This window comes from Sarcophilus harrisii, chromosome 4 (assembly GCF_902635505.1).
Source record: "Sarcophilus harrisii chromosome 4, mSarHar1.11, whole genome shotgun sequence".
NCBI lineage: Eukaryota > Metazoa > Chordata > Mammalia > Dasyuromorphia > Dasyuridae > Sarcophilus > Sarcophilus harrisii.
The window spans coordinates 451,939,804-451,956,118 of record NC_045429.1 but is presented as its reverse complement, the minus strand read 5'-3'; the positions used below and the strand labels follow the sequence as shown (position 1 = coordinate 451,956,118).

Sequence of the window (16,315 nt, the reverse complement as noted above, 5' to 3'; positions counted from 1 at the left end):
CCGTGGCTAATCGGACTCAGTCCTCCTGGGTGGCGGGTGAGGGGCAGGGCACAGCCGGTGAGAGCCAGAGGTTTCCCCTTCCGGGCACTGCCCAAGCTTCAGGTGGTCTTCCGGACTCCGGGCATTGTGGGTTCCGGCTTCTACCTTCAGAGAGAAGGAGGTGGTCACCCCGGCTTCAAATTACAGAAGAAAGACATGGGAAAACATCCTGTCGTTGCCCATTGGCTATAGCCGAGAGTAGGACGACTTTCCCCTTGGGTCAGCTCTAGGATGGTGGCCTTGGGTGAGCTGGGTTATCTCGCTCCAAATGGGAGAGTTCTTTCTGTATTTGCAAGTCTTGCAAAGATCACCCCTTATGGTGATCTCCTAGAATTTCTTTGGCTACCCAGGTAAATGAGTTTCTTTGCTATTCACTATGTGTTCCGGTTGGAACTGGTATTGAATGGGTAGGGTGTCAAGCCTCGGCTGTGGAACTTGGGGCCCCCTCTTCCCCAAAATGACAAAGTGATCAGAAGTTAGATGGAACCCAGTCATATCTCCTAGACTAATAGTATTTAAGGGAACAGAGAGATATACTTCTACCTCAGTAACTCCTCCCTCGCAAGAGAACAGAGTAACCTCCAGCCCCAACTTTCTCCTTCCCCTTCTGAAAGTCTCCCTTATAGAAGGGTGAGAAGAGAACCGGTCAGGGATGTTTCTTCTGCCTCCTTCTGAGCCCCAAGAGGATAATCCTTGCCACAAGTGGGCCCCTCTACATGTGGGAGTCCACTTTTCTCTGCTGTACTTAAAAGCTTTCCCTTTATAGAGATGAGAAAAGAAACTATATACCTAGAGTTTCAAGTGATTTGCCAAATGTCACACAGGTGATTAGTGACAGAGGCTGGTCTTTCTTGACCCAAGGACAGATGCTCAGTCTGCTTGATTCTACCCTATCTTCCCCTTCTGGAAAAATTTTAATCTCCACCCTAGTATTTTAAAAATATAACAAAGACCAAGATCTGCCTTACTAGGAGACTTCATTGCATTTCAATTCTATATGTAATCATAGATATTATGCTCAATAATAACAGAGCAAATACTTTCTTGTGGAAAAAAAAAAAAAGATCTGCAATAGGGCTCCAGTCCTTTGAAGGCTAGAGAGATGTGGAGAATACATTGTAGATTATGGAAATATTTTAAATGCCTTCTCTGAGGTGCACTTGAACTCTGCCTCTTCTGGCTGTTGGCCAAGCCCAATAAATGAGGGATTAATTCTCCCAAAGTAATTTTGTCAGAGTTATACTTTTCACTTTCCCTTGTTTTGTTTGCCATGTAAGATCTGCTAGCTGAGAAGTAGTCTTACATTGTAGGTAATAAACAGTAAAGGAACATGAGTTTAGCTGCCATCCCAGACTCCTTTGTCCTATATCATCAATTCTACCTGAGCCAGAGAAACAGATTAGTCGGAGAAAGGCTGGGACACACGCAGTGGGCCCCAAGCTCCCGCACCATATCAACCATACTTTAGGGTAGAAAGCCTCAGGCCGAGCAGCCGCTTCCTCGCTCAAGCTCCAGTGAACACTCGGCTTATTTCGGGTGATATTAGGAGTCTGGCAGAATGAGGGCAGAGACACCCTCCCATACTCTCCTTCAGTAAATAGTCCCTGCTTCCATACACTGATGGAGATCAGGTTCAGTGGTCCCAAGGGAGCTCCTTTAATTGTCCCCAGGGTTTGGGGCCTAGCCTCCCACAGAAGCTCCAGTTACATCCTCCCCAATGTTTTAATTTCATTAAAGCGGACATTTAAGTCTAAAATTATTACACTCACATGGAATCAAAGCAGCCAATGGAAAGAGCGGATTGGGATTAGAATACATGGAGTCTCTGGGCTCCCCTCACTCGATTTAACAAATCACTTAATCCTTTTTGGGCTTGTTTCCCTCTTGGAGAACTGAGAAAACTCATGTGTCCACACATACCCATGTCATCATGGTGGAGTGAAAAAGTGATAGAAACACATGACAATTTGAAAGTGCTTTGACAAAAAAGATTCTTCTAACTAGAAAGCATATTGGTAGAGAGAGAAAAATGCCAATTATCAAGGAGCCCTAGCATCAGGAATAATTCCCTCTCTGTGTCTCTTTGTTTGGATTCATATGGAACTGGCAAATGGGTCCTGAGACTTTCCAGCCCTTTAAGAAAAGCTGAAGCATCCTTTTCAGTAGAGAAAAAACAGATTAGCTTTTGCTGAAGTCAGCATCAAGATTCATTGAACAGAGAAGTAAATACTCACCAAGTGGAAGCCAAAGTCAATATTGACCTTCTAGCATAATAAATTCTCCTAGTAATAGAAAACAGAAGCCCCTCCTCCTGCCCCATTGCCTATGCAGCACAATTCAGTAACACCACTGGCTCATGAAGGAGAAAGAGGCAGAAACCTTTCTCCAGGCGCTCTCACTCCCTCCTTCCCACAGGCCCACCCTCTTCTCGTGGATCACAGGGTGCAGCAAAATCTCCCCACATTCAAGAGCTGAGCAGTTAGAGGTATTCTGGTTCTAATGGAACGTGTCTCAAGCTTTCTCTGCCTAGACAGGGGCGGCGGGCATACGGTGCCATCTGCTTCTGAAGTTTTTTCTTGTACTTATACACAAAAGCCTAAGCTCTTTTCTCATTATTTCCCCAAGTCTCCGGGAGCCTAGGTGCTTCTCAAAATGAAGTTAGTGGATTTTAAAAGCACTACAAGACCAGGAAGCAGCTAAAATTTTTTGACCTATTCTGGCAATCAAATTTGATATTTGCCACAAGAAAGCAATTTTTCAAACAATGCAAGCTTGAGAAGAAAAGTGTTCACACACACACGATTTACAGAGAACAGATAAAAGTGGAAGGGAGGAGGGGCACACCATGGACTGTTAATTGATACCTTGGGAAACACTTGGGAGGCATATGTATTCTCACCTACATGGTGAGACGAATTTTGGGCCCTGGATTTCTAGCCCAAACATCTCTCCTTTCCCTTCCCCCTTTTACTTTTCTTTTTCCCTCTCCTTTCCCTCCTCCCCCACCCCTTTCTTCCACCTACTCCAAGTGGCAAAAGTTTCCAGTACTCAAGGTGTCTGATGAGAGCATACACAGATCAATGAAGTAAAGATCTTAAAGCCAAATATCATACCCCATTCGAAAACTGATAGCCCGAAGGAGAAGAGATATGCTTTACCTATTAGTCATAATTTGAAAACAACAATTTGAAAACAACCAATGCTTACTACAAAGTGATGATGAATCAATTGTATGGGGGAGCAAGTTATACTTGGAAGAAGAACTGAATGGAGAAAGGATATTAGGATTATAAGGTTTTGGAGAGCCAAGATGGAAGCAAAAGATGATAAGTTTAACCAAGAAGTCAGCCACTCTAGCCATAAGTCATTCCACATCCAATAGGATAAAATATTGCAGTCTCTTGAGCTTTCCACCACAGGTTGTATATCAAAGTAAGCAGGTTCTTTTCTAATTGGTAAAATAACTCTATGTGAGGAAGCAGAGTCCCATTTCTTATTAAATAGATCATGGATCTAACACTGGTTGGCGCAGATGTAAACACTGCATGGGTGGATGTAACACTGGATGGCATGTCACAAAATAATAATCTGCCTCATCTATGTTGAAGCAAGTTGAGGCAGGTCATTAGTACCAGATATTTCCTTTCTACTGTTCTTAGAGACTAGCCTATGTGCCTTCAAACAGAAGGAAGGATATTAAACACAACATGTCCTATATTCAATATGGTAGCCTTGCCTCTTCGGTGCTATTATACCTGTTCCTATGTCATACATGTGTCTTGACATTTTATACCCATCTCTGTGGACAGTGGGGAGAAAACTTCCTTGCAAATCCTGTAACTAAGTAAAAATGGTGGTCATAGATGAAAAAGTAGGTTGTGTTTTATGGTGAGCAAAGATGATAATCATATAAGATAGGAGAAAAATATCACCAATTATTTTTGAATTTTTTTTCTCATTTGTACCTAAAATTTAAAGTATACAAAAACTATGAAATTCTTCACGTATGTACATAGAGTCTAGAATACAAGGGCCACACAATCTATATTAAATACTTATAAACTTGTTCCATAGATTGCCACGGCCAAAGAATTCCTCATTAAGTAATAAATCTCTCCAGCTGGGCTGGTCTTCAGAAAGCAAATATGATTACAGGGATCATATTTAATATTTGAAAGTAAATCAATATGTAATTATATTTAATAATCTCAAAATATCTTATAGATCTCAGGTAGCTAATACTGCTATCAGTGGTCACTATGGTAGCCTTTTATCTAAGTAAAACAACCCGGCCGGAGTTTTCACATCTGTTGAGAAAGGATGTGCTTTATTGAACAATATGGTAGTAGAAAGGAGAAAACATATTTCCTTCAGGCTTCCACTGGACCATATCGTTGTGTTTTCATGTTGATACTAGGATACAGCAGAAAGAAAACAATAATGTTGTTTCACTTGATAAAACCTTAGAACAATTTAGTATTTTGAAATGTTCATTTGAAGCCAAAGCAACTTCAAGATAAGCTTTCCATTTAGAAGGGGGGAAAGAAATAAAGCTATCTCAATGGAACATTGATTTGTTTTAGTCATTAAGAGAGTGAGTCTACTTTGCCTGATAAACTGTATTGACTGTAGAATTAAAGGTTTGAGGTGATGTCTATGATAAATGACTTAGCAAACAGTGGGAAGATTATGAAACTAATAGAAAAGAGGCTTAGGTTTTTGTCTTATACTACATTACTTCAATGGATTTGTGACCTCCTCAGTATGGGTATTCCTTCCTTCAGTGCAGACAACCATGTCTTCTTTTCCTATGATCTACCCAATAAACTAAAGACCTTCCTCTCCTGTGTCTGGGACCCCTTTAGCAACTTGATGAAGCTTTTGGAGATCAGATAGTCCAGGAGATGGGGCATTGGACCTGGAATCTGGAAGCTCTCAGTTCAAACCTAGACTCAGATAATGATGTTCCTCCTCTCTGAATATTGTTTCTTAATTCATAAAATTAAATAAAGATTACCAAGGGAACCAATTATAGAAATGAAAATGTAATTTTACCATCTCAGTTCAGGGACTCCCTGAAATCTCTCCAAGTTCCCCTGGATGGCATCAGGGATCTGGGGCGGGGGGATATCTGCTCTCTAAACATCAAGTCAGGAATTCTTTCTCTGGGGTTCTTACATTAGACACATCTGTCTTTTATAACCCTTATTCTTACTATATGACTGGTTCATCTCCTTTGGAGGCTATGTCTTTGGAGGAAAGGACTTTAACTTCTACAGAGAAAATAAACCAAGAAAAACTTATTTAGGGATAAAAAGAAGACAGCTCTGTTCTTATACATTTCTGCTAAATAACCAGGAGAAGAAAACAATATGCTTATTTCCATCTCATCCAAGCCATATCCCTTATAAAGTTGTGCTGAGCAGGGTTCCACAGTATCTTCATCAATACTAAATCCTATTTAAATTTACAAATGCACCTCAGGAACATCATTCTGCTGACTTCATTGATCACTGATCCCTCAGATCTAAAGGCCCTCTATGGTACCCAACCTAATGTTTTGCTGAAACCAGTGGTAAGCGTTTCTGTATTATTAACTACCTTTTTATATGTATGACTCTTTTTCACCCTGGTAGAATATAAATTCTTGGGCAAGAATAATGTTTTAGTTCTTTATTATCAGCAAATGAATCAATGAATGCCTTTAGATCTCGCCCATTTCATCTCTGACTCTAGAATCCCTGGTTTCCTTTAAGATTCAGCTCAAGCTCCCCTTCTCTCAAGTGCATTTCCTTATCCCCCAACCCACATCTCAGCTCCTAGTGCCTTCTCTTCTAAGGATATCCTCCATTTATCGATCTTGAACAGACTTTGTAATGCACATGTGTCTCCTCTGTTAGAATACGAGCTTTAAAGAGTAAGGAGTGTTTTTTTTTTCTTTTTCTTTGTATTCCCAGCACTTGGCATGGCACCTGGGATGCTGTGAAAATGTAATACTGCTTGCTTGCTTGATGAATTGGCTGATTCAATTTACTTATATGAAGAAGTCTATCTCTCCATCCCCAACCCAACAAGTACATCCTTAATCCTGCTTGTATTTTAGAGTATAGTAATTTATTTTCTTTTAGTTTTTATTAATATTTTTACATCATCTTCATTTCCAAATATATTCCTTTCCCCTCCTCTACTTAAGAGAATAAAACCTTGTAATGCAGACTAAAATAAGAGGGCAATAAAAACACTCTAGCAAAGCTAGACAATGGTCTAGACTACATCACTGATGTAAAGTCTGACGCGCCTATATAGAGTTGGATGTAGCATTCCACTGCACACTCTGCCAATTCTACTCTAACAGTGAGGATCTGTTCCCTGGTATATTGAGAGAGCACTAAGTCCTTTGTATCATTCATTCCTTTTTTTTCCTTTTTTTCCACCATGCTTAAAGAATCAGATGTAATATCTTAGTGCTATTGATGTGAAAGTGACAACCCAGAAAGTTGGCTTGTTAGAAAGATTAAAAATGAAGAATAAATAGAGATTGGGTTATCCTAGACTTAGAAAGAGCAGAATGGGACCTCACTGGTCAACTAAGCAATCTCATTTTATGGATGGGGAAACTGAGACCTTCAGACTTGCCCTGGGTTGTACAAGCAGCAAGTGAAAGGCCAGGATCTATGACAGGCTGGTGGTGCCATTGAGCTGTGCTATTCACATGTTCATAATATCAGTCAGACAACCTGAGATCAGATGACATTTCCTATTTCTATTTACCTTTGAGTTGTGCAAAGTGCTTTCCTCATAACAGACCTGTGAAGTCAATAGTATTATTGTACCATTTTACAGATAAGGGTTAAATCATTTGCACAGGGTCACCCAACTAGTGAAGGTCTAAAAAATAGGGATTTGAACCCATGTGTCTCTTGAGTCTAAGTCTAGTGTTCTTTCTTGTATTTCATGCTATAATCATCCCATCAATTAATATTCAACAGATCAATAAGAATTTATTAAGCACCTACCATGGACCAGCCACTGTGTTGAGGAGGTGTTATCTCTTGGGATTTTGTAATGGGGTTGGAAAGGGAGTTTTTCAGGATCCCTTAGAACAGGCTTTCTCTCACAACTTCTCAAATTTCCCCCATTTACTTCAATCAGAGTCTGATATTAATTTGAGAAAAGTTCCAAGTATAACAATCCCTAAGGAGGTATTCTAGAAGTGTGGATTTGCTATGATGGAACCTTCAAAATTATTTATCCCATTCTCCACACCTTAGAGATCAAGAAACAGGTTAAATGACTTGCCCAGCAAATCACAGTCAAACTAGGACCACGCATCCTGACTCTCAGTGCAGCTGAGCCAAAATATAGGAATTGAGATTCTGCACTTCCAGTGATAGTGAAGCATTGTACTGCATCCATAGTGCCCTAATGAAGAATGATTAACAGTAGCCCATGTCAAAGAAGCCCGGTGTGATACCATGGTTCCCAAGGTATAGTCAAGAGATCTCTTCAGGTCTCCAAGTTCCTTGCATGGGTCCATGAGACCAAAACTATGTTCATTATAATAAGATGCTTTAGTTTCCAATATGGCAAATATTGATAGATATAATCCACATGAAAGAAAGATCTTTGGGGAGCACTAATAATTTCTAAGAGTATAAAAGGGTCTGTGAACAAAATGTTTTGAGAACCACTGGTATGGTGGAAGAAGTCCTGAATTAAAAGTCAAGAAAACCTGGGTGTGAATCTAGTTCTATCACTAGCCTAACAAAGCAACCTCCATTTTTCATAAAATAAGAAATAAAACATGTTTAAGGTTCCTTACATCCATGTGTTTTGTAAAGCAGATAGTGGTAAAAAATATTTTAACTAGTGAGGGTGATCTACATTGGTTAGCATCAATTTTCATTATTTATCTGGAGTGTAATTAAACTTTACCAAACTCTCTAAGTTTCCTCATTTGAAAAATGAAGGAATTGGACTAAACGACCTCTAAGGAATCCTTTGACCCTAAATTTATGACTCTATGGCACAGATTTTGCTTTAGCCCAAGGTAAAGGCTTAGGTAAGTAAATATCTCATCTAGACATTCGCCATGCTTCTCTAATAAAGGCTTTCTCTAGATGGGAGAAGAAATACAAATGACAACAAATCATGGCCACATTGGCTAAAGTGATCCATTAAATGAAGATCCATTAAAAGGTTTAGGGGCTTGATTAGAAATAAGAAATTTAGCCACCACCTCTCTGGTCTCTTCTGCCTTATTTGTAAGCAATTAGAATGCATTAGCATGGTTTTTGCTCAATGATGAGTACCATCAGTGTTGATATCTTCACTCCTCCATAGAGCTCTGTCTTTCTATCTTTCCTACATCTCCTATAATCCTGGCTTGAGGAAGACACTCAAAAATATGTGAAGACTCCTCCCAGCCTTGAAGGTGGCTGAAGCAGGAGCCATGGAGCACTTAGAGCTGGGTCACACACTGACAATACCAAGGTCATACATTGTCCTCCAGCCCATTGCAGTTGTCTTGACATCTGTCTTCCCACCGTACTTCAGTGACTGGAGGAGTGAGGCTAAAGGCTTTGTACCGTTCTGCTCTGCTTAAATCAAATTTATGCACAAGTCAAGACATCACCCCGTGATATCACTGGTCCTCTTCAGAAATGAAGGTCAAACAACAAACGGCAATAATCCTGACTAAAAACAGTCTTGTTTCCTGCTCCACTGATTTTCTTTGGAGCAGTAACTTTTTCCATATGAAGACTATAGAGTACATAAAACAGTTTATCCAGAACTCTCCCTTTTAGTTTTCACATGCTCCTAATTTTCAAATTAAATTCTCTTGTTTTCATAGTCTTCATAAAGAAACAATTTGATTAATCCCCTTCAACATTTCAAAAACTCTCAATCTGGTCACTGGGAGATTCCTTTTCAAATAAGAGTTTGCCAAACTTCTTCAATCTTTCTTCACAATTTCCAGATGAAAGGAGAGATTTTATCTTCATTCTTGATGTCTTGTTTCCTCAGGGACAATCCTATTCTTCCAATAGTAAACCGTACCAAATACAGTGTACTAGATGAGATCTTACCGATGTCCCATGTAATAGTCGTATCAGAACTTTTGATTTATAGTCTGTTCCTCTGGTAACCCGGCATCCTGTTCACCTTTCTCATACATCTGTGCATTAGACTGCAAGCTTTGAGGGGATACTTAAAGAAACATTTTCCAGACATATTAATCCACATTTATATGCATTTACCCTTTGCAGAGTAAAGTATTTAACAAAAGTCATTTTACATTTGATTGCACTGTGTAGTATAATCAAATCACTTCCTGGCTCGTTCTTTGGTATAATTTGTAATGTTCTTAAAGTCTTACTCTCTAACAGTATCCAGATCTCTTGTGCAGATGAAGAAAAGCTGACTTTGTTAGATATAACTTATGAGTACCTAAGGACTTTTTCTTTTGAATAGAATTGACCCATCATTTTGTTTTCTTTTTTCTTTCTTTTTTCCCCTTGAAGAAACTAGTCATTTAACTGAGTTGACTTGAATCAGTTGGTGAGTACCATGGCCACAAAGTCTGAAAAGGTCTCCGATTCCATAGAAAATAAGAACATGGGCCTTGAGCTTATAGGCATGGGAATATTCCTACAAGTCCTGAACTGCTATCAAAGAGGGACAGAGGAAGGCAAAGCTAGGGAAATGGAACTTTTCAAGTTAGAACAGTTGACTCCCCTTCTCCTGATGAAAGTAACAGGAAAGCCGAGTTCTGCTTCACATTCGGTCATGCACAGACATGACTTGCAGGCTCTCTTAAATGAGGATAACCATACTCCCTTCTACAAGCTGCTCTGAAGATTGATTAGATAATGGCTGCAAAGTCTTTTGAAGACAAGTGCTGTAGAAACACCCTATGTTTATGAAAATCTGTTTTTCCATTAAATTTCAGCAGGGTTGACCAGGCCATCATCTAATCTGCTCAGTGTATGAGCAGCTGCCTCCAAAAGTGTTGTTTTTCTAAATGGTAGGTGAGAGCTTTGTTTATCCAAATGTTTCTCTTAATGATATTCCATAACATCTCCTAAATCATCCATTACTTTTCCACCTTCCCATAATCTTTAAATACAGGTAAAAAAAATTAAAGAGATTTTAAAAACACACAATAGGTCCATGAAATATTTATATAAAATGTGTTTTTGATAGAAAGGAAACCTTTTATGTTTCTAAAGATCAACCAATCAACAAGTATGCCCTAAGGACTTGAAGATACAAAGAAAAAGCAAAAAACAGTTTCTGTCCTCAAGGATCTTAAATTCTAATAGAGGAGAGATGCTGTATAAATAAACAGGTATACAAGATACATAGCCTAAATGTGGAGTGGCACCAAGATGAAGCAATATATAGAGTGCCAAGCCAGGAGTCAAGAAGATCTGAGTTCCAATATGACCTCAGACATTTTCTAGCTACGTGACCCAGGACAAGTCATCTAATCCTGTTTGCCTCCGTTTCTCATCTATAAAATGATCTGGAGAAGGAAATGGCAAACTGTTTCAGTATTTTTGCCAAGAAAACTCCAAATGGGCTCATGAAAAGTAGGATAAAACTGAATATTACTTTTATATCTAAGCCTGAACATCAACAATGAACAGATATATAGATGTATAGGTGAATATTGTCATATCTAGATGTAACTAACTAGATGTATAATCACATATATCTATATCTTTTAAGAAAGTGATGCATTCTAGAACTTAATTAAATATTTCAGATTTAAATATTTCTTTTTCCCAGCTAACATATGTTTGAAAATGTTCTAAGTTGGTTGGGGAAGCCATAGAAAAAAGTTGGTATATTAAGTGTTAGGGTGTTAAATAATAAATTTATATTTAATTAAGAAAAAATGTCCTTTACCAAAGCAAAACTATTAGAAAGAAACTTAAGCTTCATCATGAACTTTAATCCAAAACAGCTGGTAGAACGAACGTAATTTTTTTTTTGAAAACCTCCTTTTCCAGAATGTCTCATTCCCTATGTTGTTCAGGCACTCCATTACTCCAACAGATCTGTGTTTGGAGACTGTCTCCACTGATAGAGATCTTGTCCCACCGTGCCTCCTCATTGTGTTGTGATTCTGGTCTGACTCTTTCCATAAGCCCTCCATAGAAGAGGCAGCCAGCACAGCAGAAGCTCAGTTATGAGTTTTCCAAGGTTTCAGAAGAACCCGTGCCAATCCAAACTGTGTGTTTCTTTTCACTCATTTTTTTTTTCATTTTAATGTTTTTGCTATTCTGGACTTGACAAATACCAACAAACTTGAATATTTCCATATGCAAAGAACAGAAGAGTGGATTGCACAGGAAACCACAAATTTTCACTATTCACTACTTTTTTTAAGTGTATCTTGTTTGATACACAGTTGTTTACATGTTGTCTCTCCCATTAGTCTGTGAACTCCTTGAGGACATTTTGTATTTCTTTATATCCCCAGCACTTATCATAGTGCCTGGCAGTCATCTAGCTATCCCATGGTAGGCTCTTCATACGTAATTTTTTTTAAACCTAGAAGCTCTGGATTTGGATTATGACCTATTGGGGTTTTTCTTTAGGGGATTTCTTTTAAAAGATAACTGATGCCTTCTTAGCATCTAAACTTGGCCCTCTAGTTTTAATAGTTTTCAGTTTTTGTTTTCTTGAAATATAACTTCCAGAGTCTCATCTGATTGCAGTTTTCAGGGATTCTGATGACTCTTAGACTATTTCTCCTTGACCCATTTTACAAATCAGTGTTTTGATAGCAAATTTCTTACATTTGCTTCTATTTTTTCATTCTTTTGATTTTGCTTTAGTATTTGTTTCAGAGAGTCATTGAGTTCTGTCTGCTTCTTCCCAACTTTCGGGGACTCTTGTTTTTAAGGTAAGGCTGTTTCCACTCTCTGTTTCAAGCTATTTATTCTCCCTCCCATTCATTCCACCAGGGATCTTAGCTCACTCATAATTTCATTTTTTATCTTTTGCTTCATTTCTTCCAGGGGTTTGTTTAGTCCTTGTGGCCGAGTCAGTCTCCCCTAAAGCTCAGCTGATCGTTATTGACCTCTTATTCTGGGTTTGCCTCTTGTGTGTCTTTATTTCTTCAACTTATTTGGTATTTTTTTCTTACATTTGCTCATAATCTCCAAGGTCAATTGCTGGTGTAGGACTTTGTGCCAGGACCAGGCTCCACCCTCCCATGTACACATTTAGATGGGATGGTCAGTTTCTTTTGGGGGCTACCCCCATTTCCTGGATTCATGCCCTGGCTCTTCTGCATATCTGCACTCTGAGCTTCATCAGGGCTCGGGTTCATCTGATCTTCCAGGGCCCTCGAAAGCATCTCACAGAGCCCTGGAAACTGAGTTGGAAGGGAATTCAAACATTGGCTATTTTGATACAAAAGGAATCTCCACCGTAACATATCTGACAAACGACTGTCCGTCTCCCCTTGAAGACCTCCGAGGAGGGCGTTCCTCTGCCTCTTGAACCAACCCATGCCACTTCAGGACAGATCAAACTCTTTTCCCTGATAGCAAGTTTAAATTTGCCTGTTCACAATTTCCACCTATTATTCCTGGTCCTGTACTCTGAAGCCAAACAAAACAAACTCAATTCCTCTCTTCAACAGGGCAGAAAATTATCATGTGCCCAAGGAGTCTTCTTTCGATGATGAACACGTGCAGTTCCTTCAACCAAACCTCATGTCATGAACTCAAACTCCTGGCTGCCTTTTTCTATGCACTCTCTGCTTATCAATAAACATCTTACCCCTGGGGTATAAAACTGACCACGACTCTGCAGATGCAGTCTGAGGAGGGCAGAGAACAATGAGACTCTCACCAGCCTATTCCCAGAAATTAGGCCCATGCTAACAAGCCTGAGATTGTCAATGGTTGTCTGAGAGTTGGAGGCTACATCACACTCCTGACACGTTGAGTTCTCAATACACTAAAACCTTTCTAGAACTGCTTCCCATTCCTCTCTTCTATCTTATACTTATTTACAAAGCTGATTTATTTGCACCCAAATGCTGTAATTTCATTTATCCCTGTTGAACTCTAGTTCTAAGACATTACACAGATCTCCAATTGATCCCCATTCTTTGCACCCTGATTCTGTCCCCTCCTCCCCACCCAAATAAGTGCTTCCTTCCAGTTCTGGGACATTTGCAGATTCTGCCATTTATTCCTTTATTCAAATCATACAAATGATAAGCAGTACAAGGCAGGCTAAACACAGAGCCCCATAGTTCTTTACCAGAGACTTCCTGCCATATTGACATTGAACCCTTAACAATTCCTCTTCGAATCTGTTTATCCAACCGTTATGAGTCTATTGGATTGAATTATCTAATCCATATTTTCCATCTACTCCATGAGAATAATATGAGCAATATTTTTTTTCTCCATGAGAATAGGATGAGCAATATTTTATCAAAAGCTTTACTAAGATCTAGGCAAACTACATCAATGGCATTCCCTTCATATACTAGCTTTAAAAATCCTATCAGGAAAGGAAATGATAATAGTTAGTCTGGCACAACCTGTTCTTGAAGAAACAAATTCTGGTAATCACAATATCACTTTCTAGATATTTCCCAGCCATGTCCTTAATGATACTATAAATCTACAATATATCTCCTAGTAGTAAAAAAAAAAAAAAAAACCCAAAACCAGAAACTATAGAAGACCGGTTCAAATTAAATATTTTATGACTGGAGAGTCTATATTAAATCCTTTAAATAATTTATAGAAAGTATTTGAAATATCTCAATATCATTTCTTTATGTGCTTGTGAGAGATTTTATTGAATGGAGTCACAGAATTAAATATAAAAAAAATCTGTTAGGTCATCCAGTCCTTACCTCTGCCAAATACCATATTGCTCCCTCTGCTTTCTGGAGATTATTTATTAAACTGTCTAAAGTAAGCCCTATATAATTTAAAATGAAGGCAATGGAGCAATACATCTTGAAATTTTATAATAAAAATCCCTTACATACATAGTACTCATTTCTAAGAAGTTCAGAATGTTTGACTTTTTTTTTCCCTTTCCCTTGGAGAATCAAGTCAATTCAATAAGCATATATTAAACACCTACTATATGGAAGGCACTATGTTAAGTCCTGGGGAGACAGAGAAAAGCTTTTTTTTTTAAAGGTGCTTGTTCTCCTTATTCATTTTAATTATAGCTTTTTATTTTCAAAATATATACATGGGTAATTTTCGACATTCACCTCTACAAAACCCTGTGTTCTCATTTTTTTCTCTTTTCCCCTACTCCCTCCCCTCAGCAAGTGATCCAGTATATGTTAAACATGTATAATTAATTCCTCTATGTATTTTTCCACAACTATCATGCTGAACAAGAAAAATCAGGTCAAAAAGAAAAAAATGAGAAAGAAAACAAAATATAAGCAAACAATAACAAAAAGAGTGAAAATGCTATGTTGTGATCCACACTTAGTTCCCACAGTCCTCCCTGATTGCAGATGGCTATCTCCATCACAGGTCTATTGGAACTGGTCTGAATCATCTCATTGTTAAAAAGAGCCAGGATCCATCAGAGTTGATCATCACATAATCTTGTTACTATCTACAATGTTCTCTTGGTTCTGCTCACTTCACTCAGCATCAGTTCCTGTAAGTCTCTCCAGGCTTTTCTGAAACCATCCTGCTGATCATTTCCTATAGAACAATAATATTCCATAATGTTCTCCAACTGATGGGCACCCACTCAGTTCCTAGTTCCTTGCATTATAAAAAGGGCTGCCACAAACATTTTTGCACGTGTGGGTCCCTTTCTGTCCTTTACAATCTTTTTGGGATATAAGCCCAGTAGAGACACTGCTGGATCAAAGGACATGCAGCCCTTTGGTAGCCCTTTGGACATAGTTCCATATTGGTCTCCAGAATGGCAGGATCTGTTCACAACTCCACCAACAATGTATTAATGTGTCAGTTTTCCCATATTCCCTCCAACATTTATCATTCTCTTTTCCTGGTATTTTAGGCAATCTGACAGGTGTGTAGTGGTAAGGTGCTTGTTTTCAAGGAGCTCGTGGACTAACAGAAGAAACAATACACAGATAAGTATACAAACAAGATGGCAAGGAGAGAAGCAACAGAGGGATATTAAGAGGGATGGCAGTGTTTCTTAAATCAAGATTCTTAATGGGGATTTCTTTTTAGAAGCTTGTTTATTTTAATGGGGGGGGGGAAGGTTTTTTTTAAAGATACAAACCAGTCTTTCACATAAAATAATAAATTTGAATAACTTATAAGAAGTTATATGTAATATTAATACTTATATTACATGTGGTATTGTAATAGTTAGCCTCTACTTTAATATTAATTTATACAATATAGTGATTCTGATGAGATTTAGATTTGGGAAACCCAAATGAAATTAGAGTTTCTGGTGGTCAGGGAATTAAATGAGGTCCATTGGTTAGGATTTGGGGTTCAGGGTAGGTTTTGGCGCAAGGGAAGGGAGTTTGGGGGAACTCCCTTCTGGTGGTGCAGAAATCCTCTGTAAAGGAATTTACAGACCTGAAAACCTAGATTGATAACAAAGGTTTATTATGGGGATTGGAAGTAAGGTTAAAGTCTAGTTAAGGAAATAGGTGAGGGTTAAAAGAAGATAGCACTGGAAACAGTATTCCAGTGGGCAGAAAGATCCTGGCTGCCAATAGTGGGGACTTGAAGGAAGCCAGGGAGAGCATTCCAGGTAGAGTTGAGACAGGTATATAAGTTCCTGGGACAGCTCGGAGGCCAATGTTACTGCCTAGGAGAATTTAGGGAATAAGGAATAAGAGTGGAAGGGATCCAAGGGGGCTTTGAATGCCAAACAGAATATTTTGTATTTGATCCTGGAGGCTGTAGGGAGACACTGGAGTTCATTGAGCAAGGAGGTGACATGGTAAGACCTACACTAGAGGGAAATCCCTTTGGTGACCAAGTAGAAGACAGCCTAGAGGGGGGAAAGCAGGCAGGCAGACCCCTCCCCACAGAAGCTACTGCAGCAGTCCAGGAGTGAGTGAGGGTCTGTACTGAGGGAGGGGGCAGTGTCAGAGGAGAGAAGGAGGTAAATCAAAGAGATGCTGCAGAGGTGAACTTGCCGGGCCTTGGTAACTCTTGCAAAGACTTCCCAAAGTGCGTTTGAGAGCATAAGAGAGAAAAGGAAAGAAGCAAAACTGTGCACACTATCAGTCAAACCAAAAAGTATCAGATTGACAATGGTT

The 16,315-nt window shown here is 39.0% G+C and overlaps 1 protein-coding gene across 1 annotated transcript in view; it reads right to left on the bottom strand.

Annotated features, from left to right (window-relative positions):
* The window catches only part of COL26A1 (collagen type XXVI alpha 1 chain), a 205,186-nt gene that overhangs the window by 182,174 nt on the left and 6,697 nt on the right, over positions 1–16,315 (bottom strand). The window lies entirely within an intron of this gene.